The sequence below is a fragment of the Cyprinus carpio genome, chromosome B16 (assembly GCF_018340385.1).
Source record: "Cyprinus carpio isolate SPL01 chromosome B16, ASM1834038v1, whole genome shotgun sequence".
Classification (NCBI taxonomy): Eukaryota; Metazoa; Chordata; class Actinopteri; order Cypriniformes; family Cyprinidae; genus Cyprinus; species Cyprinus carpio.
The window spans coordinates 21,581,523-21,608,347 of NC_056612.1; positions in this window are offsets into that span (position 1 = coordinate 21,581,523).

A 26,825-nucleotide genomic window follows, 5' to 3' on the forward strand; every position below is an offset into this window, starting at 1 on the left:
CTGAAGTTTAATAAAAAATGAATGAATGGGGTGTCCCAGGGACAGAATGAGAGAGAGCACAAGAGAAACAGGCATTTACTGAAAGAAAAATAACTTTTAGAAATTGTTCCTATTACGGTGGGGTTCTGTACATCGATAAAGCAGGTAAAGTGAAACCAGCTGCTGCTTTGGCTTCATGCAGGACCTTCTGGACACTTTGAAACAATAATCTTCTTTCATTCATTGATCAGCTTCAAAATGGACAAACACCCATCCTGAGATAGGCACGTAGATTTTTTCCTCTCGTTTTCTCTTCCTCCGACACAATGGGTCTGGATGTGGAGACAAACATTCCACGCATGCCAAATGTCCAGGCTACAGGCAAATCATTAAACTTGAGGGGGAAAAAAGAGACTCCAGGATATCTTTTCTTCTCCGTGTCTTCCCCTTGTTGCTTTTAGCCTGTTAATTGATCCAAAACATTTGGGAGGGTGATCTGTGAACATTAAATCAGGTTGGGAACACTATATCTTCCAAAAACGCATAATAGAGCTATAAATTAGACAGATTCCCATCAAGCAGTGCCACCTGTTTACAGACTTATAGTTACTCATACAGACTCTTTAGAAACACAAAGCATAAGGAAACACATAAATAACAGTCTTGACAGTGAGAAAATAAGAGCTGTTATCTTTAACAAACAATTGAACGATATTGGAAAAGCTAGCTACAAGCTAATATAAACTACAATCAAGCTACACTTAAAAGTAGATAGCTACAATACAAGTTAATAGCATATTGAAGCATACGTGTACAATAGTACATAAAAGTACATTAAAACTATTTATAGGGAAATTGTGTAATTCATACTAGAATTTATTTTCACAATTATCAGAGAATTTTTCTCAAAAAAGGCTATTAAAGTTAGCATGATAGCATTAACTTATAATGCTTATAATTAATAAATCCATTAATGCTTAATACAACTAAAAGACTTTAAACACAAAACCTAGCTAAAACAATAACTAAAAAGTGGTGGAAAGCATATTGAAGAACAGCACAACAAAATATTTAGCAAAAAAAAAAAAAAAAGAAGTAAAAGGCCACAGTGATTCAAATAATTCAGATAATTAATAAAGCAATTCACTAAAATGAATCAGATTTCCCAATGAAATAGCATGTTTGCTTGTCTAATTGTGACAGTTTAGCATGTTTCATGCTACACTGCTACTTAAAAGGTATTGGACAAGTTAACTATTTTGAAAACAGCAAAGCTGCTGCTGCAGTCACATTAGCGACATTTTGGCTAAATTTTGCTGCCAAAAACATCCACTGTCAATATTGTAGCAATGTGTGACTTCTTAAGCAGAAGTCACTTTAAAAAACAAAACAAAAAAACAAGCAGTTTTCTGTTGGTCAGCATGGCAAATTGAAGTGAACAACTTAAACCTGTTGCAAATTGTGCATAAAGAAATCTTCAACTCTAACTCAAAATTCCCAGTCACATTTATTCCTATATGATGACTGGATTTCTCCTGTGAAAATTTGCCAAACAGTGGTAAATGTGACTGCACCTTAGAAGTTAGTCAAAGAGATAGTTCACACAAAAATGATTGTCATCTTTTACTCTTCCTCACTGAAGTCTGATCAGCATATAAAGACGTTGTACCTTTAAGAATTGGATTAAACTGCTTGATTCATATGATGATTCATATCATTAATTTTATGATACCTTTACAAAATTTGGGTTACTGGAGGGACAGAAACCCCTCAGGTTTTACTAAACATTTGTGTTTTGAAAATTAACCAACATCTCATGGGTTCAAAATGACATGAGGGTGAGTAAATGATGACAGAATTTGATTTTGGGGTGAACTATCTCTTTCAGTATGTAGCATTGCTTCTTTCAGTTAGTCACACTGCAACTTAATGTCTGTTAGCATATTCTTGTCATGTTCTCAATGCAATGGTGCCAAAGAAATAGAAACCCCAACAACCTGAGCAGCGGGAGTCTATAGCGAGAAGATTCACTATGTTCAGCAGAGTGGATATCACCCCTGAGCCCTCTTCACCCTCAGGGCATGGGGGTTTCGCCTCTGACATCTAAGCACTTGAAGTGCGAGGACAAGCTACCTATTTAGAGGCAGGTGATCTAGAGAACAAAGGGAGGATTCAGGGCCCTGCTGACACGCTGGGAGAGAAATGAGCGGTTATTAGCTCCCGATGGGACTTGACAGAGTATTTAAAGTCTGTTTCCTTTGATTGTGACAGTGTAATTGTTCGGGCAGATACCATCAACTCACCAAGTTACCTTTAGGCAAGGGAAACTGGACTTTCATTAAAGCGTGGGACAGGAGAGCTGGTTTTCTCTGCCTGTGGTTTCTAATGGGTTGTGGATGAGTGAGCTTCATACACCAGTGGTGTGAATTGGTTTCTTTAATGATTAATAGGGGCTGTGTTAACACGAAGGCAACTAGTAGGGACTCCTGTTGAAAGTGCTGTGTGACTGACTGGGCTGTCACTTCATTATTCACAGCAAAGATGATCTGCCGACGGTTCAGTGGTCTGAAAATGATGAACTTCAAAACAAGACCACAAACTAAATGCTTAAAGTAACACAGACTTGCAGACACACGCATGTCTTTAACTAGACGGAGATGGATTATCTATAACAATATCCAGGAAATTAACCGTATCAAAACAGTGAATTAAGAGCCAGGAACAGCGGAAAGACTCTATCAGTACTCCACTTTCTGAAGCAAATCTTCAATGATCTCAGTCCCGCTAATAGCACAGTCGACATCAAACACAACTTCGGGACATGTGTAACAAGTCTGAACAAGAAATCCCAAATTAAGGTCTTCACAGGAGCAGAATTGCAATCTCTGATCCCAGAGTGCAAGAAAAAGAAATGGAAAACGTTGAACGCTTGTTTCCCCCCTGGTTTCGGTCAGACAGTTCATGTCTTTTAAGAGGCAGATTGTAGAAGAAATAAATAGAGCTGTGGATAAGAGCACATTTCACTTGACCTCTGCGCTCCGAGCTCGGCTGCGTACACTCTCACCCTCCCCACCATCTCGGTCGTGGCAGAAAAGCAACAAGAGTGTTTGTTTTTAATGGTGGGGGTTTAGATGACACAGTTTGTTGGGCACTCTATTGGCCATGTCGCTAGGGTCCATTGACCATGGCTGGCTCTCGAAGGCCTTCCGTGATTATACAATAAACTATACTACGGGACATGACATCTCCACCATTCGAAACGCTCGAGTGCCATTGGCCGAAAGACTGCGCTTTACTGAGAGCCCCAGGACGGCCAAGTCTGATACAAACCAGAGATGGAAATGTAACCAATTATTAAAGCATATTGCAGTCAAGGTATTTTGTGTAATATCTTCACAGAAGGGCAAACTGGCGTGGAATTTATGAAGGCGAGCCATTTTGCCTGGATCTAATCGCAGATTAAATAACAAACATTGGCTTCAGACAGTGTAGATCATAGTAGTGTAATATTATTGAACTTTTAAACATTTCTTTTAAATCCACCAGAGGATGTTTATTCGCTTTGGCATTTTTATGGCTTACGCTGAAGAAAAGTAATTTTGCAAAAGCTCGTGCTGGCCCGCTGCTTTTGCAATTTAGAAGAAATATTGCACAAATCATTGGTACTTGTACATTTTTTCCCCTCCAAGGATGTTTGTTTTTAAGGAATGTGTTACAACAAAATGGAAATAAACAGAATGTGCAATTACGGACTGCAGTGTGCTGACAGGCAGAAATGTGGAGACTTGCAGCTGAAAATTTACACAGTGATTCTCCTGACATCTCTGTGTGGGTTGTTTACTCCAACCATACGGGCCTGGTGTGAAGATTTTTTTTTTCGCAGAAAAACTAATTATTATTAAACTGTTTACATCACTCATGCATTTACATTGGCCTAACACAATTTAATTTTTTAGCTGCTGCTTTTGTATTATCTTGGTCAGTTCAAATGGGGTACATTTGTTGTGAAAAATATATAACATGGGTTTAGCTTGTGAAACAAACTTATTTTCCAGAAAGAAAAAAGCCCCAAATATTCTCTGAAAAGCACCCAGGCCATTTCTGATATGCAGTACATTTCATATATATCCAGAAACTGTAATGTCTGTGTTAATATATTGGATAAAATATTAAAGCAAATATTTCTGAGATGGAAATCATGCTTGTTAGTTTCCTGTAATTCCAATATTTTAGTTAAGTAAATATATTGGGTGAATTTAAAAAAATTTCACTCCCGTGGACTGAGTAGATGTTGTCACTTTTACCACTTCTCCAGGTGCTGCGTCTTTGCATCTAAAAGTAAAAAGATTATTAAGGAATATTGTACTGTAGGTGCTTATTTTTTCCCTCAATTTATAGGACATTTATGCATCCTCAATCTAACTTTCCACCCTCTTCACTTTTAACAAACAAAAGCCAGTTCCTTTATTACATTATACAGTATATATATATATTTCTGAGCACTGCAGAGTTGCATAATTAAGGCTGTATAATGGCCTGCAAATGGGGAACATAAAAGTGAAGCTACATTCATTAGTAAAGGAGTAAAAGTGATGGATGGCAAAGACAGAGATAAAGCCCTGTTTACTTGAGTTGGGAAGGTCTGAGAAGACACTTGCCCCGGGTGCGATGCTTTCTCCAAATCAAACCCAAGTTTCCCATCTAATAGTGTCGATCGAAGCATTCGGAGGGCCCTGGGGTCAGCAATGTTGACTTCTTTTCACCTTGAAGAGGACACCAAATAGTCAACATTCTTTAGACTTTTTATTAAAAAAAAAAAAAAAAACATTTTCAGTATTACAAAGTTAAAAGTGGGCGTTTCTGCTTTCTATCCCCAGGATTTAAGCCCTTTGCCGGGGCAGGCGGAAGGGTCAGTTGGTCAGCCGATGGGAAAAAAGACCCCCAGAGCTGTTTAGCTGGAGGCTGATGAGCCTGTCGCAGTGGGGAGATCAGGTCCGCTCTTTATTGGGCCCCGGGCCCCTCTCTGCCACCAACCCCTCGTTCGACGACTCTCACATTTGCCATATCAGATTCTCCACCATTCCACTGTGAAGCCAAGGAGTGCTTGATGGACAGTAATTACAGCTCCTCTAAGTCAGCGACTGATAGCTGGGATGTGTGTCCTAAGGGGGGCCTGGGTCATGAGAAAGCAGGATGAACATATCTGCATTTCGAGCATATGAGTGAGTGAGTCAGAGAAAGAGAGAGAGACGGGCCACAATGCAATGAAGCTCCCAGAACAACTAAACACCCCCGCCAGTCCCCCCCCCGCCAGTCTCCAACCCCCACAAAATAACTGTCACACTTAGAGGTCTTTTTTCTCTCCCCTTTTTCTCGTTTTCTCTTTCCATGTCCGTTTATAAGTGCCTGAGTCTCAGAATTTAAAATAATAAGATCAGGTTTCTGGGCTGATAAGTGCATCCAGACATGTTATCTGTACTATCACAGGAGCTCAAGACCTCACAATCCCTTTCTCTCTCTTTCTCTCTCTCTTTACTCTCTCTACTGTACAATGACACACTATTCTCTATGTAATATACTTCATGAAAGGCGGTGGATGGTGCATCTTGTCATCATTTTGTATTGCGGGGCTTTTTGAAGTGCTCTCAGGTTGTGAGCGCTGTGCGTAGGAGATATATATCCATTCCACAACACCGTATTATTTACCCAGATGGGGTTAATTGCTGAATAAAAGAATGGTTCCTTTCAGTTAACCATTATATAGCCTTTCTCCACCCACCTAACTCACCTCTCAACTCGATCCCACAATGTCCTCTAATGCAGGGGTTTTCAAACCTTTTGATGCCAAGGACCCCCAAATATGATGCTCCTCTTGCAAGGAATGTCTTTTCTAAAATTATTAATTTTTAAAAAATGATTTTTAAATAATAATACAATATTTAAAATAAATATTTTGTAATTTAATATGTTAAGTCAATGTGTTTAATATGTTGTGTTCAATATGTTAATGAATAAAAAAAAACATTATACCTGTGATGGCATAACATGATCCCTCAGAAATCATTCTAATATGCTGATTTGGAGCTAAATTATTTCTTAGTATTAACAATTTTTAAAAAAAAACAAGTTGTGTTGAGCTGCTTACTAGTTTTGTGGAAACCAAGACACATTGTTTATAGAATTCTTTGAGGAATAGAAAGTTCACAATATAGCATTTATTTGAAACAGAACTCATTTGAAATATACATTTCTTTACAATCACTTTTCCACAATCAATGCATCCTTGCTGAATAAATTCAGTATTAAGTTCTTAATTAAAAAATAAAATTCATGGACTTCAAACTTTTGAATGGTATTACAAAATAAAATACACAATATCTACATATTTTTTTCACAACACTATAAGCATTTCTCATGCTGTTAAATCACAATTAAAAAAAAAAACACAGAAATTGAAAGTGAATATAACAATTTCACATTTCAGTAATATTTTAAGTGCATGTTAACCTTAATAATATGTTTTGTTTCTCAGACTTTATGAACCCCTTGCAGGCCTTGCATTTTAACGGACAACATCTTGTATCATAATGTGCTTATTAAAGTTCCACAATATAGCATATTTAAAAAAAGAAGTGCATTGAAACATCATTTTAGGTTCAGCTAGTCAATCAAATGCACACACAAAAACCCTTGAGAATCCTGCCCTAAAACCTTGCAGTCCAGGCCTGAATTACTTCTTCAAGAATTACAAAGGACAAAGTTGTTATCGTCACTTTTGATTCTTGTTTAGTAGCGTTTCTGAGGTACTGAGGGCTGCTTTGTGTACCTCAAGCCTTGTGAACCTGTGCAATCTCCATGCTGTTCTGATTCGTTAAACCGGTACGAGTTCAGCACTGAAGCGTTTGCTTTGAGGACGAAAGAGGAGCTCGGTGATATGCATCAAACTCCTCAGGCAGAAGAAAGAGCCTGCTAGGCCACTTGTAACTCCACTAAGCGTGGAAATCAGTTCAGCCACCACCCCCACCTTCTCTCCTGACCTGGCCTTTTTTTTAATTGTTCCTCACAAAGTACATTGTCTTGCTAAGCTCCAGCCACCCCCCCCCCCCCCCCCCGAAACCTCACAGCCACCCCCCAAACACACATGCATGCAGATACAGACGCGCACACACACGTATACACACACATCTTGGGGTGTATAGCATCTGAGAAGTTTGAGATACAAGTATTGACTCAGATTTTGGTTATAGGAATCCACAGCATTGCAATTCACGCACAGAACAGATCAGCCACAGGGGCTCTGAACCAAAGCTGACCAGATGACTGCACAGCTGAGATTATCTATTGCCTTATTTAGTTCAATAGGTCTTGCTAGGTGACATATTGAGCTTTATTGTCAAGGAGATAAATGTGATGTAGTCAGTATTCCCATCAAACAAGAAATGAATGGGGTCATATGATGTTTCTAAAAAGAACATTATTTTGTGTATTTGATGAAATGAAATGTGTTCATGTGGTTTAAGGTTCAAAAAACACATTATTTTCCACATACTGTACATTATTTTTTCTCCTCTATGCCCCACCTTTCTGAAACGCGTCATTTTTTACAAAGTTTATCGTTCTGAAAAGCGAGGTGTGCTCTGATTGGCCAGCTATCCAGTGCTTTGTGATTGGCTGAATGCCTCAAGCGTGTGACGGAAATGTTATGCACCTTGCCATATTGTGATGCGTGTCCCAGTCAGAACACCGGCAACAAGACAAAAACAATAAAAACCCATTACAAATAAGCCATTTGTTGCATCCAGTGGGGACATAATTACGGATTATAATGACTTATACTGTGTTTTTATGTGTTGCGTTGCATCGTGCTGCATAAATATAAAACCATGTCTGCATTTGTGATTGGAGAAACGACAAACAACAAGGCATACTCTCCAGTGGTTCTCAATTCCAGTCCTGGCGCCCCCCAGCTCTGCATATTTTGCATGTCTCTCTTTGTTAACACACCTAATTCAGATAATCAGCTTGTTAGAAGTGAGCTCTGCGCATGAACTGTGTTCCCATTGACATGGTCCCTACACAGTGTTCATTACTCTCTACTCCCTCAATAGCTCAATATGTCACCTAGCAAATTTCCCACATCATGAAGTAGACATGTGGGGCCATGTTTAAACAAGCCGTTTTAGGAGGCCGTGAATGAGTCTTAACTTTTATAAAGAATATCTCTTTGGGTTTGAGACCAAGAGAGAGATCTTCTTTATGCACCAAGAGCACACAACAAACAAAAAACAAAACAAAAAATCAAATCACATCACACCACCAAATAAAATAAAAAGAAAAATGAGAAAACAGCCAAAAAGAGGATGACTGAGATCGACAGAGAGGAATAACTAGGTTGACAGGATCGTGCATGGCCCGAAATAGTTACTTCCTTCTGTCTAAGTAAACTTCCAATCAGCAATTGTGCTAATACAAGCTACACAAATTTGAGTTTCCGGTCAAATTAAATTTAATTTAATTTAAATATAGTAAACATACACACAAAAAGCCCTTGAAAATCTTGCCCCAAAACATTGCGATGCAGGCCTGAATTACTTCGATAAGAAATGCAAAGGATAAAGTTTTCATTGTCACTATTTTTAGGAAATAAAAAATAAATAAATAACAAAACACTCTTTCTGGAGTACTGGTGAACTGACTGAGTTTGGAAATAGAATTAGACCTGCTTACTTCTATTACTGATGTTATTAGAACTGACTACCAAAACATATTTGATAACAGATCTGAATAATGGCCATAACCACCATAAACGTTGAGGTGGAAATATTCAACCCAGTATTAAGAATAGTGGTCAAATGATATGCTTTTCAACAGCAGTTCATAAGCTTTTACATTTGGTCTCCCCAATCTTAAATATATGGTTACACCCTGGCTTAGGGTTTGTGACCGCATCAAAATGGTTTAATCTTGAATAAACAAAGATAACTCAACACCTCAAGAAAAATCCAAACCAAGATGGCCCTCAGATTCCCGGCAACCAAACTATCCCACACAAAGACCGACTTGCCTCGACCCCTGAATTCCCCCTAGAGGCCATCATCCCATGCCCCAAACACCCCCACCCCACCATCACCATAGCCTGCCACTTCAAACAGGACCAGGACTTGCACTGATTAACTGCCTTTCTCTGCCACCCACCTATTAATGCTCCAACCTTCATTAACACCGGGCTGATGAATGGTGGAGCGTTGAGAGGAGGTGTTAACACAGCACCTGCCTGCACTCATGTGGCCATTTATTAACCAACAATGACCTTCCACATCATAAAGCTGCTGGCCCTCTATTTGCTTTCTAATAAACAGAGGGTTACCCCTCCACCCCATCCCAGCACTTTAACTCAGCCCACTCTAATTCTTTATTGTGCTTTAAAGGACAGAAAATGTCTGTAAACTCGGAACACCTGGAATCCAGGAGGGGTCGAGGATGAGACTGCAGGTGGTTCAAAGAGGTCATCTGAGCACACAGGCATACGATACTGCAAAAATAAGTCAAAATATTACCAGGTATGGATGTTCATACATTGTCTGAGATGTCTAAGGGTGTGTCCACATTTGTAGTTTGGCCCTCTTGGTCAGGACCAGAGATATATTTATTCCTGATTGGCTTAGCATTCACACTGTCATTTTTAAAACTGAACCCAAAGATAAAATACAGAAGGCAAAAGGATATAATCACAACCTGATTAGACAGCTTTTTGATGTTTGTCTAAAACTATGCTGTGTGCTGCGCTAAATGCACTTAATATATGCATGTACATATTCCAAGTTCAGTCATGAAACTCTGGATGGTGCAGGTTGAAGGGTCCTTACCACAAACTGCTGATATTCAAAGCGTTAAACTACTTGGCAAAAAAAGATTGATTCATGTTGGATACGCATCCAATGAACTTGCTGCTCTACATTTAAATGGCCGGCTAACATTCACTAGAGCATTTCGCAGCATGTTTTCAGAGTTCCTCTGAAACCCTCCACCTTCCCAAGCTCCACCTGTACAGATCTGCCACGGTTTATTATATATGTTATTTGTGCAACAGCAGTATTTCTTAAATACTCACAGCACCATGTCGCCGTATGTACTGGCAGTAGCAAGTTCCTGTACTTGCTTTGCACCAGCAGCAATAATCAACAACAGCAATAACCAACAGCAGCAGCATTTCAGCAGAGTAGCAGATCTACTCCACCAAGGCCAAATACACTAACATTGTCATATCCATTACCATGCAAAAATCAGAGAGTTGTCATGATAGAAATATTTTTACCAGTTGAGAACTCACAAAGAGCTTCTAAAATATCAAAACATCGCCAGGAATTCACATATTGTTTATATTGCACATATAAACAAAGATCTGCTACAAGAAGATGGTGTTTCCGAAGCAACATATAGCTCCTATGATGGAAAACAAAATTTTGGTCTGTATTGCATTCACATTTCAGTTGAACACCACCAGAGTTTGCTTGGAAGCCCCTTTTTGGTGCATACCAAGGTTCGAATGCCAGCATTCACACTTACGCCAATGAACCGCACTAACAGAGAAACTGGAGTTCATTGTATTCAAACCAACCCTGCCAAGTGTGAGCACAATTTAAGGCCTCATAGGGGGGAAAGTAAGTTGATGTGGAGGTTTTCACTCTTTTCACCGTTCTTTTGATTCAGAGCGATAGAAGAAAGTGGGAAAAATTGGATCAGAACATATCGCTAATTGGATTCGAACTCACATCTCCCACTTGAGCACCACAACTCATTGTTGTCACGGTGTCTGTTCTGTGTCTCCCTGGGTGGCCACTAGAGGTCTCACTTCCCCTTATTGTCACCTTCGTCAGAACTTCATTTCCCACTAGCCTGAGCTGCTCATCACTGTTCATTGTATTCAGCTGTCACCACTTACCTTGTTTGCACCTGTCTTTAAATACCCTGGTTGTTTTCTGCCATTGTTACGGAGTCCTTGTTGAATGTCACCCTGCGTTTTCCTGGTTCCCTGGTTTTTTCGTGTTTCTGGATGTTGTCTATGTTTCTTGTTTTGGACGGATTACCTGGATGTTGATCTTTGCCTGGCTAATTTATGATTTTTGGATTGCCTCAATAAACATACTGCAATTGGATCTACCTGTCTGTGTGCGGTTCGTGACAGAAGGACTCCGTCATGCCTAGATCCAGCGGTGTGGGGTTTCGAATCTGTTCCCCAGCCACCATGGAGGAACGGAGGGGGAGATTCCGGAACTTAACCACCCCTTCGTCAAAGGGGGAGTGAGGTGGGTGGCCTGGCGCAATTGTTTTGGACCATGGCGGTCGGGCTAGGTTATAATGATGCAGCACTGAAAGACTTATTTAACAATTGCCTAGATTGATCCTTTGCCTCAATGGGAGATGATGGGGCTGGAGATCCTGGACTTTTGGGGTTTTTACTAATTACCCTGCACCATCGTGCTCGGTGGGATACATCGGCTGATCCCAGCGCCACAGCACAAGATGGCCGCCAGCCCAGCGCCACAGCACAAGATGGCCGCCAGCCCAGCGCCACAGCACAAGATGGCCGCCAGCCCAGCGCCACAGCACAAGATGGCCGCCAGCCCAGCGCCACAGCACAAGATGGCCGCGGAGACAGTATTAAGTTATTTTTTTCCAGGATGTGCCAGATCCCAGAGTTTCCCAGGAGTGTTCACATCACGGCCGCTGAGCCAGCGCCAAGGCCCAAGATGGCCGCCAGCCCAGCGCCACAGCACAAGATGGCCGCCAGCCCAGCGCCACAGCACAAGATGTCCGCCACCAGCCCCGCACCACACAGCACAAGATGGCGCCCGCCAGCAGCGTCACAGCCCAAGATGGCCCGCGGAGACAGTTTAAGTTATTTTTCCAGGATGTGCCAGATCCCAGAGTTTCCGGGAGTGGTTTCACATCATGGCCGCTGAGCCAGCGCCAATGGGCCAAGATGGCCGCCAGCCCAGCGCCACAGCACAAGATGGCCGCCAGCCCAGCGCCACAGCGACACAAGATGGCCGCCAGCCCCGCACCACAGCACAAGATGGCCTCCAGCCCAGCACCACTGCACAGGATGGTCGAATCTACAACTGTGTTGGCAGACAAGATGGTTGACCTCAACGCCCTGAGTCTTCCGTCAACAGAGCCGGTACCGGCCACGCCAGCATGCAGCAGGTGGAGGTTTTCACTCTTTTCACCGTTCTTTTGATTCAGAGCGATAGAAGAAGTGGGAAGAATTGGCTCAGAACATATCGCTAATTGGATTCGAACTCACATCTCCCACTTGAGCACCACAACACTCATTGTTGTCACGGTGTCTGTTCTGTGTCTCCCTGGGTGGCCACTAGAGGTCTCGACTTCCCCTTATTTTCACCTTCGTCAGAAACTTCATTTCCCACTAGCCTGAGCTGCTCATCACTGTTCATTGTATTCAGCTGTCACCACTTACCTTGTTTGCACCTGTCTTTTAAATACCCTGGTTGTTTCTGTCATTGTTACGGAGTCCTTGTTGAATGTCACCCTGCGTTTTCCCTGGTTCCCTAGTTTTTCGTGTTTCTGGATGTTGTCTATGTTTCTTGTTTTGGACGGATTACCTGGATGTTGACCTTTGCCTGGCTAAGTTTATGATTTTTGGATTGCCTCAATAAACATACTGCAATTGGATCTACCTGTCTGTGTGCGGTTCGTGACAGAAGGACTCCGTCATGCCTAGATCCCAGCGGTGTGGGATTTCGAATCTGTTCCCCAGCCACCATGGAGGAACGGAGGGGGAGATTCCGGAACTTAACCACCCTTCGTCAAAGGGGGAGTGAGGTGGGTGGCCTGGCGCAATTGTTTTGGACCATGGCGGTCGGCTAGGTTTATAATGATGCAGCACTGAAAGACTTATTTAACAATTGCCTAGATGATCCTTTGCCTCAATGGGAGATGATGGGCTGGAGATCCTGGACTTTTGGGGTTTTACTAATTACCTGCACCATCGTGCTCGGTGGGATACATCGGCTGATCCAGCGCCGCAGCACAAGATGGCCGCCAGCCCAGCGCCACAGCACAAGATGGCCGCCAGCCCAGCGCCACAGCACAAGATGGCCGCCAGCCCAGCGCCACAGCACAAGATGGCCGCCAGCCCAGCGCCACAGCACAAGATGGCCGCGGAGACAGTATTAAGTTATTTTTCCAGGATGTGCCAGATCCCAGAGTTTCCCGGGAGTGTTCACATCATGGCCGCTGAGCCAGCGCCAATGGCCAAGATGGCCGCCAGCCCAGCACCACAGCACAAGATGGCCGCCAGCCCAGCACCACAGCACAAGATGGCCGCCAGCCCCGCACCACAGCACAAGATGGCCCAGCCCCAGCCCAGCACCACTGCACAGGATGGTCGAATCTACACCTGTGTTGGCAGACAAGATGTTTCCCGTTGACTCAACGCCTGAGTCGCCAATTCCGTCAGCGGAGCCACCGGCCCCACGCCACAGCATAGATGGCCGCAGGGAGCAACACAGGCGGTCGCCGTTCCCAGCAAAGCCCGGAGGACGTTCCCGAGCGGGCCGACTGCCCTGTCCAGTCAGGACGTTCCCGAGAGGCGGGGGAGGAGACGCTGCCGTCCAGGAGGACGTTCCCGAGCGGGCGCTGCCGTCCAGGAGGGACGTTCCCGAGCGGCCGTCCAGGAGGACGTTCGTTCCGTCCAGGAGGCGGGAGCCGGGCTGCTGCCGTCCAGGAGGACGTTCCGAGCGGGCCGCTGCCGTCCAGGAGGACGTTCCGCTGGGCCGCTGCCGTCCAGGTGGACGTGCCCGAGGTTCCCGAGGCGGGGCTCGAGGTGGTTCTGGAGGCCGAGGCGGTGCCCGAGGCTGTGCCCGATGCCGAGGCGGTGCCCGAGGCGGTCCCCGATGCCGAGACGGTGCCCGAGGCTGTGTCCGATGCCGAGACGGTGCCCGATGCCGAGGCGGTGCCCGAGGCGGTGCCTGATGCGGTGGCCGAGGCGGTTCCCGATGCAATGTCCGATGCTGAGGCGGTGCCCGTTGCCGAGGCAGTGCCCGATGCCGAGGCGGTGCCCGAGGCGGTGCCTGATGCGGTGGCCGAGGTGGTTCTCGATGCAATGTCCGTTGCCGAGGCGGTGCCCGTTGCCGAGGCGGTGCCCGTTGCCGAGGCGGTGCCCGATGCCGAGGCGGTGCCCGAGGCGGTGCCCGATGCCGAGGCGGTGCCTGATGCGGTGGCCGAGGTGGTTCCCGAGGCAATGTCCGATGCAGAGGCGGTTTCCCGATGCGATGGCCGAGGCGGTGGCAGAGGCGGTTCCCGATGCGATGCCCGAGGCCGAGGCGGTGGCCGAGGCAGAGGCGGTTCCCGATGCGATGCACGAGGCCGAGGCGGTGCACGAGGCCGAGGCGGTGCCCGATGCCGAGGTGGTGCCCGATGCCGTGCCCGATGCCCGAGGCAGTGCCCGATGCCGAGGCGGTGCCCGAGGCGGTCCCCGATGCCGAGGCGGTCCCCGATGCAATGCCCGATGCCGAGGCGGTGCCCGATGCGGTGCCAGAGACGGTGCCAGAGACGGTTCCCGATGTAATGCCCGAGACCGAGGCTGTTCCGGAGGTCGAGGCGGTGCCCGATGTTGTTCCCGAGGTCGAGGCGGTGCCCGATGTTGTTCCAGAGACCGAGGTGGTGCCCGAGTTGCTTCCAGAGACCGAGGCGGTGCCCGATGCGCAGGCCGAGGTCGTTCCCGAGGCGGTGGCTGATGCGCAGGCCGAGGTCGTTCCTGAGGTGGTGCCCGATGCAGAGGTCGTTCCCGAGGCGGTGCCCGATGCGCAGGCCGAGGTCGTTCCCGAGGCGGTGGCTGATGCGCAGGCCGAGGTCGTTCCTGAGGTGGTGCCCGATACAGAGGTCGTTCCCGAGGCGGTGCACGAGGCACAGGCCGAGGTCGTTCCCGAGGCGGTGCCCGAGGCCGTTCCGCAGGTCGAGGCGGTGCCCGATGTTGTTCCAGAGACCGAGGTGGTGCCCGAGTTGCTTCCAGAGACCGAGGCGGTGCCCGATGCGCAGGCCGAGGTCGTTCCTGAGGTGGTGCCCGATGCAGAGGTCGTTCCCGAGGCGGTGTCCTTGTCCAAGGCCGTTCCCGAGGCGGGGGCCTTGTCCAATGCCGTTCCTGAGGCCGTTCCTGAGGCCGTTCCTGAGGCCGTTCCCGAGGCGGTGTCCTGGTCCGATGCCGTTCCTGAGGCCATTCCAGAGGCGGTGGCCGATGCTGTTCCGGAGGCCGATGCGGGGCCCAAGATGGCTCCGGAGGCGATACCCGTGTCCAAGGCCGTTCCCGAGGCGGTGCCCTTGTCTGAGGTCGTTCCTGATGCCGTTCCCAATGCCGTGACCGGGCCATCGCCACAGCCTGCTCCTTACTGGCTCCCCGATTGGCAGGTTCCGTTCGGGCCACTCAAATGGCGAATTCCTCCCTGGCCATCTGCACAATGAGAATGGACTGATCCACCGTGGACACCTGAACTGCCTGGCCCCTCGTGGTCCCCTGAACTTTCGGGTCCACCGTGGCCACCTGAACTGCCTGGTCCCTCGTGGTTCCCTGAACTTTCGGGTCCACCGTGGCCACCTGAACTGCCTGGTCCCTCGTGGTCCCCTGAACTTTCGGGTCCACCGTGGCCACCTGAACTGCCTGGTCCCTCGTGGTCCCCTGAACTTTCGGGTCCACCGTGGCCCCCTGATCTGACCAAGCCACCTGGGCTACCAGCGGAGCCATCGCTGCCGGTCCCAGTTCCCCTACACGGGCCTGGCCCGCCATCCCTCCCCCTGTTCTGCCTCCACCAGTCCACCTCCCTCCTGGTCTCTTTGTTTTGTGTTTATTGTGTTCTGAGGAGCATCTGGAAGCTGCTCCTTAGAGGGGGGGTAGTGTCACGGTGTCTGTTCTGTGTCTCCCTGGGTGGCCACTAGAGGTCTCACTTCCCCTTATTGTCACCTTCGTCAGAACTTCATTTCCCACTAGCCTGAGCTGCTCATCACTGTTCATTGTATTCAGCTGTCACCACTTAGCTTGTTTGCACCTGTCTTTAAATACCCTGGTTGTTTCTGTCATTGTTACGGAGTCCTTGTTGAATGTCACCCTGCGTTTTCCTGGTTCCCTGGTTTTTCGTGTTTCTGGATGTTGTCTATGTTTCTTGTTTTGGACGGATTACCTGGATGTTGACCTTTGCCTGGCTAAGTTTATGATTTTTGGATTGCCTCAATAAACATACTGCAATTGGATCTACCTGTCTGTGTGCGGTTCGTGACAATTGTACCGGAGAATATACGCAAATCACTAGGCCACAGAGGCAATAATAGTCTAAATAACTTTAATATTAGACCCTATGGGTTTCATAAAATGAAAATATGATGGACGGATCACATCTCGCATCTTACCATAGAAGTAGGCCACTTCTGGGCTGCTTGCTTTGAGCTATGGAGTTTGGCCTCCGAGCACCATTCCAGTCTCCCCTCTGCGGGCGAACGCAGGGAAACAGGAGAGAGTGAGAGAGATCATAATGGGCCCTAATGTGAGGACATATTTATTTCATTCATTAGGTGGAGTAATTGGGCCCTCTTTCAGTGTGGCCTAGGTTAAACAGCCGAGTGATGGATGGTGCTTTTGACAGAGGTTAGCCGGCTTCCGCTCTCACTGCCATTCTTTTCTTTGAGAGATGGCTCCTGTCACGGCATTCACAGAGAGAGATCAACTGGGAGAGCGGCGTTCTGGCCAAAAATCGTCAAAACTAATTTGGGAAAAAGTCAATGAACAGCATAGAATAACACACCGGAGCCCAGTGCAACATCGAAACCGCCCACCCAAAATGGCTGTGCTATTAAGAAACGACCAAAATTGTAATTCTTTACGATTTCTGGAAACTTTTTCCTTGGTATCAAAAAGAACCTGTTACACAAACACAGTTCCCGTCATTATGCGCACTCCAAACCACAGAGTGTCGGGGAGGCATAAAAATACTCCCAGTGACCACAGCAAAACATTTAGTAGACTCAAAAAGATGGATAAACATTTGCATGACGAGATATTGGCTAATAAAAGTATTTAAATAATTTTTTCCAGCTGAGCAGTGCTGTAAAATGGAAACCATATTCATCATTCAAGGTTGAGTTACAATACCACAGCTAGTCAGTTGCAATCACAAGCTTTCACAGAAGCGGTAATTACTGTAAAATGGATTTAAAGTAAGACTATATTTTAATAATAGCTGGTGAGTAATTTGAATTTAATTAGCAGTGCTTGCTAAGGCGAGAATGATGACAAAAAATATCATAAAATAGACTTGCGGTTGGGCTTGTTTGATTTGAGTAAGCAAGCAACCATCAAGAGTTTTGCACTACTCACATTTTCTTTAATAAATATAAAATCAAGTTGTTAAGTTTCAGTCTTACATGCATAAAGTAGATTAATCCCAAATTTCTTTTACACACAATAATGGCTTTTTCGAAAACCATTCAGGTACACCTGACTGTATTCACTGTTGCTTTTTAATTCTGTGAACTGACAATCCACTATACACCCTCCCCATCTGTCTGTGATCCTTTCTTTTGGCCGAGTCCCATCTCTGGCAGGTGGATCAAACCATCCTCCGAGCAGAGGTGGGACGGGTTCTTAAATTAAAGCGGGGGTGAAGCATGGTTTCACAGCTCCCTCGCCACAATGCCCTGCCAGCAAAATAAATGCCATTTTATGCGTTTCCATAAATCCTATCAAATGAGTACTTTTCCTTGTTTTTTCCTCCATTTGATTTGCCAGAGCTGCTTCCTGCCACAGAGCTGGTCGAATGCCTGCCCAACTGCACAGGCATCAACTTACTATCATTAACTCTATAAGAATGTGCTTCAAGATATTACACATTTTGCAACTCAGAAACTTCAGGTAGCACTTTATTTCGATACAGACATTCTGATGACTAGTAACTTTGCAACTACAACTACCAGTCATTAAAGTATTATCAGAGTGTCTGCTTAATATCTGCTAACACTTTATTTTGATGGTCCCCCAAGAGACATCCTACTGACAATAATTAAATCTGCAAATAGATGTTAACTTATTAGACTAACCACATCTGACTTACAGTCTAATATTCTGAGAAAATTGACATGTAGTGGCACAGTTAATCAATAAAAAAAATTAAAACCAAAAAAAAAAAAAAAAAAATGTGTGTGTGTGTGTGTGTATACTGTGATATATAAACTAAATTAAAACTATATATATATATATATATATATATATATATATATATATAATATATATAAATACACACACACATACACATACACACACACACACACACACACACACACACACACAGTCATCAGTCATGCATTTATATAAATATATAATTCCAAATTGAAAATGTATATGTATAAACACAGATACACTGAAGACAATTTCATTTTGCATTGCGCTTAAAAATACAGTAAAAATAGCAATGTTGTGAAATATTATTACTACCAAAAATAATATTTTCTAATTTATTGTACTTTAAAATGTTATTTATTCCGTTTTCAGTGTCAAATGATCCTTCTGAAATTATTCTAAAATGCTAATGTGGTGCTCATTAAACAATTATTATTATTATTATTATTATTATTATTATTATTATTATTATTATTATTATTATTATTATTATTATCATCATCAATTTTGAAAACAGTTGTGCTGCTTAATATTTTTAGTGAAACAGTCATACATTTTATACAGTCATACATTTATATAAACATGAATAAATATATTCTCAAAATATTTATATTATATAATATGTTTAATATAATAAATTTGCAATTAAAATGTATATGTATAAACACAGATACACTGAAGACAATTTCATTTTGCATTGCACTTAAAAATACAGTAAATAATAATATTGTGAAAAATATTTTTACTATTTATCATAAATATTTTCTATTTTATTATATTTTAAAAGGTAATTTATTCCTGGGATGGCAAAGATCAATTTTAAAAATCATTCTATTGTGCTAATTTGGTGCTCAAGAAACATTTATTATTATTAATTTTATTATCAATGTTGAAAACCGTTGTGCTGCTTAATATTTTTGGTGAAACAGTACTACATTTGTTTCAGCATTCTATTCAGATCAAATGAAAATGTAATTGAATTTTTGTTTTGTAACAATATGAAAATCTGTCACTTTTGTTCAATTTAATGATTCCTTCCCTTAATTTATTAAAAAAATTATATATATATATATATATATATATATATATATATATATATATATATATATATATATATATATATATATATATATATATATATATATATATATATGTATGTATACACATATATGGGTAGTTAACATATCAATATGTCCTATGGTGTGAGGAGAAATGTATAATAATAATAATAATAATAATAACCTATAACATTGAAGATAAACTTTGTTCATGCTATTTGTAACTAAGAATGAAGAAACTTTTTTCCTCATGTTATTTTTATGTTTAGGTTTTTTTTATTTATTTATTTTTTGTTTGTTTGTTTTTTTCTATGTCACAGCATAGGACACAGTCCAATTTTTATTTGTTAACTACCCATATACCTAATGATACTAACATAAACAAGTTCAGCAGGACACAGCATTAACATTTCAAAATGTTCAAAATAAATGTAAGCTAAATAAACTCATAAGTGTGCTTTTGTGTAAGAGCTCTGGTCTATGTGGGTGTGCAGACTGGGGTAACTGTTTTGTCTCTATACCTCTTCCTGACCCGTTTCACTATATTAGTCAGGACAGGCAATAGTGTTGATTACTCATTGGCCATTAGATTGCTTTCACTGCCATGGCTAAGCCCTCTGCATCATGAGATTGCTTGGCTGAGCACAAGATTAGAACGTACTTCAGCCAAATCCCGCCTTTTTCTGCACCGTTCTCTCTCTCCTTTCCTCTTCCTCTCCAGGGTTCATGTGGCTACCCTCAGGTCAACACAGCACACACACATTTACAAGCGCACACACTGAGTTTCAGACAGTTTGACTAGCTGTACAATCACTATTACCTCATTTCCTGTGACCATTCCTTTACCCCCACATATGGCCAAAACATTTTTAATGATAGCTATTAGGACTGTCAATCAAATAAAAATATAAATTTAAATAAATATGTCATTTAAAATTTACACATGCTTTTATCCTAACTTACATATATTTAAGCAAAACATTTTATAAGTTCATGCATTCCTTGGAAATCGAACCCATGACCTCGAAGTTGCAAGCACAATGCTCTACTGCGAATGAATGAATCAAACTGACTGCAATTATTTGCAATTAATCAAATAAAGCAGGGTTATTAGAGTTAAATGAAATTATCTGAAACTAAAACTAAAACCTCTTTAAAACATTTCTGTTAGCTGAAAAAGTAAAATAAAATAATATGTCATGAAACTTATTAATATTAATGAAAATGTAACTTATTTCAGTTACTTGTCAAGACATTATTTCTTAATTTAATTTAGCTTAACTTGATGTACTAAAATAACTAAAACAAAAATTAAAAAAAAAATGACAAAAGCAAATTACAATATTAAATATAATTACATAAAATGACCATGAAAATGGAAAATATAAAAATTCAAATTAGACCATTCTTATTCAAAACCTTAAAAACTATAAAAGTTGTAGGTCTATTTATTAAATCTATTAAATAGTAATTAAATATCAAATAGTTTTTATTACATTTATTTATATATTTAATGCCAATTTAGTGTGATCAATTCTAGATTTTCTGAGAGGAGCTAAAATAATTTTTCATTGATTTTTAATCACACATAGCTAGCAAAACTATTTGAGAACCACTGACATAACATTATTTATATCTGTGAAAAAAAAAGACAAAATAACTGCAGATTATGAAATGACCAAAACAAGTAGTCAGACAAGAAAAACCTTGTCTTTTTTCATCTCACGCTCACGAAAAGCCCTTTCCCTGAAAAACAGCCGCCCTTTTAAAAGCCTTTCAACATCTCAGTAGATTTAACAGGTGTAAAAACACTGAGCTGGCCGATCATGTGGTGAGCTGAGCACTGGGAAATGCAGAATAACCTACAACATGAAAGTTAGAGGGAGAGAGAGCGAGCGAGCGTAGCATAGCATTGCAGCTTAAAGCTCATTAACTTCTCTCTCTGGCACCTTGCTGAGTTTAAAAGGTCCGGCTGCCTGGCGAAGACACGTCCACTGGCCGATAATCAGGTCAACAGCAGCATTGAGCATTCTTTTGAATTTGGTCACTGATGCTTGCAGGTTGTAAAAATACTTGCTTTTGAGTGTCATTGTAGCTTAATGTGATAAAGTAGCCATCTGTCATGTAGAACAATGGGGGATCTTTTAGACAAGACTGGCCAACAAAGAAGATGTAGTGGTTTTATTTAGACAAGCCAACATTAGTTATGAACGTATAGTGCAAAATATGTCTTTTAAAAGTCTATTCAGACTATATAGACTACAGACTTAAGTGAGAGAGACACAAATCTTTCTCTATGCAAACAAACTAATGGTGACATTTTAGCGAGCAGCCCTTTTGATTAATGCTCGAAATAAAGCCATCTCCCGCTGATTCGAGAAACAGCTTCAGCATATAGCAACAATAAAGCGCTTACGGAAAGACCACCGCAAGTATACACAACGAACATAAAACGAACTCAGTCTGGGCCAATTTCCAGCAAACAAAAACAAACACATCCAGACAAAATAATTTGTCTTATAATTGGATTTGTCAGTAGAGTATGGAAAAAGAGAGACTATGGATTTACCACATGTGTCAATGTGTTCACACACACACACACACAAACTCATCTCCGGCAGAGAGCCACTGGCAGGTTCTCCTACATTAATCTGTCACAGTTAACACTGTGCCAAAGGTCTGCCATAAACTGATCAAACATAGTAGGATGTGTATGTGCGTTTGTCTATGTGGATGTGAAGGAATTTTTACTGAGCTTTGCATCTGGGCACAAATGCACCCCCTAATGCAAACACACACACACACACACACACACACAGACATTTCTTTGACTTATAAAACTGTCACTTCACACCTGCATGCATGAGCTGTTGTTCTGGCGGTCGATCGAGACGCTTCCTTTTCCCATAAGTCTTTGCACCCGGGCAGGAGGCTTTGGATTAATGATAATTTATTTGTAAATTTGTTCATTAATTCATTAAAGTGTATGAATAACAAAATAAGTCCAATAAGTAACACATATTTCAAATGACGCAAGGCTGAACATACAATGGTGCCGTGTTAAGCGTAGTCCATCGATAAAAGCTCTGTGTGTGTGTGTGTGTGTGTGTGTGTACGGGCACTAACATCCTAACTGTGTGCCACACACCTGATCTCCAGTTTCATGGGCTGAATACCAATGGCCATTTACCAACAGTGATACTGATATACATCATATCCATGACAAGGGGACTGCTTTGAGTTTTAAAAACGCACACACACAAACACACACACACATTATACTCTTATTCCCTCTCTCTCTTTCTGTCTCAAACCTGGGGCCTTTTTCTTTCTGCAGTCATGCACATATTGAAAGGGCAGATACATTGGGAATATGGCTCTGTGTTTATGCGTGTATCTGCCATGTTATTGCTTAGTAACCAGAAATCTACAAATCCAGAGTCTTCCACACCAAATAGTGCTGGGAAAACAAAACATACAAGATGATCTACCTGACAGACGTGTTCCTCAAGTCGGAACTGTGGCCTAGTGGTGGTGCTCATGTAGCAATTTGAGTTTGATTCTTTCTCAGGCAATGTTTAAGATTTAATATTTAATTATGTTTGTTGTCTAAAAACATTTATTTTAAAAATGAAACATTTATTTATTTATTTACTTACTAAATATAAGTCAATATATCCCTGTTCATCATATTATCATTAACTAATTTGAATGGGTTAATGTAGAGTTTAAAAAAATACTTAAATCTTTAAGGCTGAAGATAAATAAATAAATACATTCATACATACAAATTTTCCTGATCCCATTCTCCTTGTTATGTAACTCTATAGCCTAAATATCTCACTTTCCCTATAATTACAAGTGCTAAAAAATCCAATAGCAACCTTGTACATCTGTCTGAAAATGCGCAGAGAAGACAATATTACACGGGATTTAACCTCAATTTAGTTCAAAGGAGAAGTTCATTTCCAGAATAAAACATTTCCTGATAATTTACTCACCCTAATGTCATCCAAAATGTCTTTCTTTTTTTTTTCTTCAGCGACCAAGGGGTTGATGTTCCAAATTGCAGTTGCAATGCGCTTCAAATGGCTCTACATGATCCCATCCGAGGAATAAGGGTCTTACTTTGCGAAATATACTTTTTAACCACAAATGCTCATCTTGCACTAGCTCGACCTCACACATTGCATAATCACATTAGAAAGGTCACACGTGACTTAGGTGGTAGTACCAACCCAGTGTTTACAAAGCGAACGTGCATAAAGACTTAAACGGCCTTTACAAAAACAGGTAAAACAATGATGTCAGATGATTTTGAAGATGGAGGAGAAAATGAGATGGAGTACTCTACCTTTTTTAAACCGAAGAATACAGACGAAGAACTAACCGTGTGTGATTTTTCCAACGTGATAATATAATACGTAAAGATGTGCATACTTTTCGCGGAGCTAGTGCAAGAAGAGCCATTTGGTTAATTAGCCATTTGGTTAATTCGTTTTACTAGATAAGACCATTATTCCTCAGCTGGGATCTTGTAGAGCAGGGGTTTCCAATCTTTTGACATGACATGGGGGTGAGTAAACTATCAGGAAATTTTTATTCTGGAAGTGAACTTATCTTTTAAGATGGAAAGTGCAGGGTGTTGAGTGAGCTGGGTGAGAGTATACTCTTCTTTCAGAAAGAAAGAAAGAAAGACTGGACAAAACGAAAGGAAGATTAGCAGACAACGGTTCTCCCTCATGAACACACACCTAGCGAGCTCATTCCTGGCATTCCAGTTCAAGGCAGGCACAAGTCTCACCAACGGGTTTGTTTGTTTCTTTACGCCAATCCAGCATCTATGGCTATATTCTTGGTGAGAACCAGTTAATCCATACACAAGTCAATCCATACACATCCATCAATTAACCTAACCTGCATATCTTTGGCAGTGGGAGGAAACCAGAGCACCCAGCATAAACCCACGAGAACATGCAAACTCCATGCTGGGGCTCGAACCAAGGACCTTCTTGCTGTGAGACAACAGTGCTAACCACCGAGCCACTGTCCTGCCACAATATGGTTGCCCTCTGACCTCTGGCGAGCGTGATGTTTGACACAACTTTAAACAGTATGGTTTATTCTCCATGGGAAAAAAAAAGCCCCTGAATCCAGACACAGCCTATCAGATCAATCAGCAATTAGACATGAGATAACAGGGCTCTAATCTCCAAGGTCAATGATTCATCTTCCTCTCTCCCTCTGCTTCCACAATATCATAACACACCCAACGCATGAATTGCTACCAGTGATGAGTATGTATTTCACTAATGTTTGTGTTGCGTGGTCTGGGATGTTGTCTGTCTTTTGACAGAGTCTGACATTCCAGGGAAAACTTTCACAAAAACAGCTTTTAAAGACTGATGCAAGAATAAATCAAAAAGTGAAACGAAGATGAATGTTTTGCAGCCCCGAGCACATACGGCTGATTAAATCAGAGACAATTTCAACATTCATTTTAGCTCTGAGTTTAGAAATATTGAGGAGCTTGACAAAATGTGCTGATTTAAAGGACAGGCTGCTTATACTGGGATGAAATGTAAACATGACAAGATGACTTGTTCAATTTATAATCTTTCACTAAAAATATAGACACAGCTGCTCCATAGAAAATACGACAATACCAATGTTAAAAAGTGAGGAAAAAGTAAAATAAAACAAGACAAAAATAAGGTACATTGTTAATATTAAGAGCAGAAAACTTTTTTTCATGACATTAGCCAAGAACCTAGAGCAAAGTGCGACTAATTATTTGAAGTTTTATTTAAAATGATGAAATTGAAATAAATTGCATTGTACATATTTGGTGCACACTTCCTGAAAAGTGCAAGCTTGTACAGCATAGTTAAAAACACACCAATCAGTCCTTAATTTGGAGCTGAAGAGTAATGCAAATCTAGCCAACAAACATTTCACAAAGTCACATTTCAAACTGATTTAACCTTAGTTTCAACTTTATTTGGACCATTTTTGTCTGGTAGTCATTAGGCATTCTCTATAGTCTCTACATGTGTCTCTTTGCTGAAAGCTTCTTCTGCTGTACGCCTTGAGTGAAAGCCTTATGTGGCAAGCAGCCAAAAATTGCTTTTCACAGTTCCTCAAAATACCACAAGCTAAGATAAAATTGCGAATAATGTTTATGATAAATTAATATTCAATTCAGAATTGCTCCTTCCTCTCACAAACCCTTTGAAAGTTTTCAGTGCTGGAGCCAAGTGCTTTGGCTACTTGGCTACTATCCTTTGGCTAGGATACAGGGCAGTGGAGGCCTGGTACAGGCACCAAAACACCTGAAGTAAATTAAACTCAGAGGAGCCTGAACTGTGACCCCACCCACACTGAGCACCAGGTGTGAAACACAGGTTACCAACAGCACGAATTCCTCCCTAAAGTCGTGGCCTGAAGAATTGAGGGGAAGAGAGGAGAAGTCAGGGGCCAAAATAGTTGGCGTGAGTGGGCCTCGAACCCGGCGATAGGGTGACAATGGCTCTGTGGCACGCACCGCAGGCCCCGCACTGGGATGTGATTGGAAGTGACTTCTTACAATAAGCAAGTGCTTCGGCTCAGGCACGGCCATACATCTTTAAAATAAATACCTTTAATAGAAAGGCTTCCTCTCCCACATGCAATCAATTTGCTCTTGTCCGTCAGTGCAGCCTCGGCCCCCTTTAACCTGCTAACCTCTCCAAACCCCCAAGTACAAACCCTGAGAACGGCCCCCCAAAAGAAAGTGACTTACAATAAGTCTCCTCTGCGGAAAGTTCAAAATTCTCCAGCGCTTCTAGCATTTGACTCCAACTCAGAATGGTTTCATTGTTCTTCTTAGATCTGGAAGAATCCAGGAAAGCAGCTGAAAGAACAAGGGACAAAAGTAGAACAGTGCTGTCAGAGCAGAACTGATATCAATTATTTATGTCATGCATAACATGTTCTTTCCTTGAGGTAGTGCAGCATACATTTGGACAGTTTAAGCACTGTAATTTAGGGCTGTTCTCTGGGCGCTGGGCTCGTACAGTAGCCTGATAATTGTTTAAATCTGTTTTTCCCCCAGAGAGCCCTATGTGGAGTGGGAAGAGGTTATTAAAAGACCCTTTCCATCCTGCGGGGAACGTTCCCCCCAGTCTGGGGAAGTGTTAATAACTACTCTTAACGTGATGGAACAGATTTTCCCCACCAATGCGCAAATGCTAAAAACCCTTTGTGCTAGAAATTCCCAGTGGAAACTAAACCGTAAAAACCGTGCATGTGCGAGACACAACAACAGCGATCGAGAAGGCAGGTGCAGCTCTTTTTTGGAGATGTTCCATGACAGCAAAGAGGCCAGGGATAGGCGTCCTAATGTAGCTGATCTCCTTCTCACTCAGCCAGATGTCTCGGTGGGGCCGTGCATATGGAAGCACTCCCCAAAGCAAACACAAGAAGCCTCAGTACTAGCAGGAACCATCCACTGAGCAATAACAAAAAGGCCTCACCCCGAACCGGCCCCCGGTCCACATCTCGCTAGCTCACTTAAACACATGCAAGCTCATACGCACAAAAACACACACACAGATGTGCAGGTT